This window comes from Equus quagga, chromosome 10 (genome assembly GCF_021613505.1).
Source record: "Equus quagga isolate Etosha38 chromosome 10, UCLA_HA_Equagga_1.0, whole genome shotgun sequence".
NCBI classification, from domain to species: Eukaryota; Metazoa; Chordata; class Mammalia; order Perissodactyla; family Equidae; genus Equus; species Equus quagga.
Window position 1 is genome coordinate 105518765 of NC_060276.1, and position 2647 is coordinate 105521411.

The window sequence follows — 2647 nt, forward strand, 5'->3', positions numbered from 1 at the left end:
GTGGCTATTATGTACCAGGCCATGATTTAGAGACCCGCAAGAATGGAGGGAAGGCCTTAAAAACAGCCACATCAAAATCAATAGCTAACAGGTCAAATGCTAGACCCATGTCTTCTGAGTTGCCATTGTCCTTTTAGATTCTTAACTCAATAGACTGTTGATGGCCCACTTTCTCGGAGACTGCGCTAAAATCTGCCACCGCAACACGGAGCATTTATTCTCAGTGCCGCCTTTACTGCAAAAGGCCCAGCTCTCCCCTGTGGTATCAGTCAGAGTACCCAGGTGTCCACAGACTGATAAAGCACACACTTCCATTTCTATTTATTTCTTTGTTTCACGGGTGAGGCCAGACTGCTTCCAACTTTGCGCTTGACAATTTGGCTTTTGTCGGAGTCAGTCTCTCACCTCCCGGAGAGGGAAAAGAAGCAGCGAAATGGCAATAACTTCTTTCCCTCTATTTTTCCTCTACACGTCTATTTTTGACACTCCACTTTCAGTTAGTTGAAAACTGATCCTTGCCAGGACCTGGGAATGAGGAACGCATTCTCATCAGGGAGATTAAATTGGGCAGTGGTTCTCAACTGCGGCTGCTTATTGTACTTACCTGGGGTAGCTGTTTTAAAGCAACATTCCAGGCCCCACCCCAGGCCTACTGAGTCAGAATCCCTGAGCGTCTGTCTTCTTGGTTCACCTCAGTAGTTCTCAATCCCGGGGATTATTTTGCCCCCAGGGTACATTTGGTAACATTTGGACACAGTTTTCGTTGTCATAACTAGGAGGGAGGTGCTACTGGTAACTAGTGGGTAGTGGCCAAGGATGCTGCTAAACATCCTACAGTGCACGGGACAGCCCCCCACACAGAATGACCTGACCTCAAATGTCAATAGTGCCAAGGTCTAACTCTTCAGGTAGTTCTGATGATTCAACAGGTTTCAGAAATACAGAATTAGATATTCCAAGAAGATAGGTAAGACTGAAAAAGATTATAAATGGGTCATTACAACTTACTGGCAAGAATAGTTGCTAATTACTGAATCTAGCCTGTAAGAATATTCCAATTATCTAAAGTCTTGAGGGAGAGAAAGGGTTGACTGTAACAAAAAATCATCGTAAAAATTTGTGCCCTTCCTGTTTCTTACATTAGTGTGTGTGTGTGGGGGGGGTATACATAATACTTATTTTATATATATTTCTTTGTATTTTATATGTATTTATATATATGTTAAAAATACACAGTCCCTAGTCTGATTCCATCCTGTGCAGCTGTTCCGCAGAACAGTAGTCATTTATCTCCATCTGCCTTCTCTCCTACCTAAGTGCATGCCACCACCCCATGGAAGGTTCGATGGACATAGACATGAGCCCCTTGAGGCCCCAGAACTACCATTTTGGTTATGAACTAAAGGCTGACAAAGATGATCACTTTAGGGTGGATAATGATGAAAATGGGCACCAGTTATCTTTAAGAAAAGTCAGTTTAGGGGCTGGTGCAAAGGATGAATTGCACATTGTTGAAGCAGAGGCAATGAATTACGAAGGGAGTCTAATTAAAGTAACACTGACAACTTTGAAAATGTCTGCACAGACAGCAGTTTCCCTTGGGGACTTTGAAATAACACCACCCGAGGTCTTATGATTGAAGTTTGGTTCAGGGCCTGTGCATATTAGTGGACAATGCTTAGTAGCTGTGGAGGAAGATGCAGAGACAGAAGATGAAGAGGAGGAGGATGTGAAACTCCTTAGTACATCTGGAAGGCATTCTTTTTTTTTTTTTTTTTTTTTTTTTTTTAAAGATTTTATTTTTTCCTTTTTCTCCCCAAAGCCCCCCGGTACATAGTTGTGTATTCTTCGTTGTGGGTTCCTCTAGTTGTGGCATGTGGGACGCTGCCTCAGCGTGGTCTGACGAGCAGTGCCATGTCCGCACCCAGGATTCGAACCGACGAAACACTGGGCCGCCTGCAGCGGAGCGCGCGAACTTAACCACTCGGCCACGGGGCCAGCCCCTGGAAGGCATTCTGACCCTTGAAGTGGTAGCAAGTTTCCACAGAAAAAAGTAAAACTTGCTGCCAATGAAGATGATGATGACAAAGATGATGATGAAGATAATGATGATTTTGATGAGGAAGAAGCTGAATAAAAAGCTCCAGTAAAGAAATCTATATGAGATACTCCAGCCAAAAATGCACAAAAATCAAACAAGAATGGAAAAGACTCCAAACCATCAACATCAAGATCAAAAGGTCAAGATTCCTTCAAAAAACAGGAAAAAAAACTCCTAAAACACCAAAAGGACCTAGTTCTGTAGAAGACATTAAAGCAAAAATGCAAGCAAGTATAGAAAAAGCGCATTGAACAATCCTGGGCACTCCTGGTAAGTTAAGCCCAAAGATGGGGAGAGAGGAAAAGGAGAGACAAATATAGTCCATCCTGAGTATCATCAACAATCCAGACTGAAGTCTTCTATTTTAATCTCCATCCCCTTCCCTGATTGGCCACCCACCCATGCACACTCCCTTCCAGGCTGGAAGCAACCTCACTGGATCTCCAAAAGCACTTTCTTTCGACCACTGTGATTTAGTGAACCTTATACTTTGCTTTCCACAACTTCTTCATTTGCCTCACTTCTTTGGTCATGTTTTAATCACCT

The 2647-nt window shown here is 43.1% G+C and overlaps 1 pseudogene; it reads left to right on the forward strand.

Moving 5' to 3' along the window:
* Positions 1–1333: 1333 nt before the first annotated feature.
* LOC124246078 (nucleophosmin-like) lies at positions 1334–2361 on the forward strand (annotated as a pseudogene).
* Positions 2362–2647: the final 286 nt, after the last annotated feature.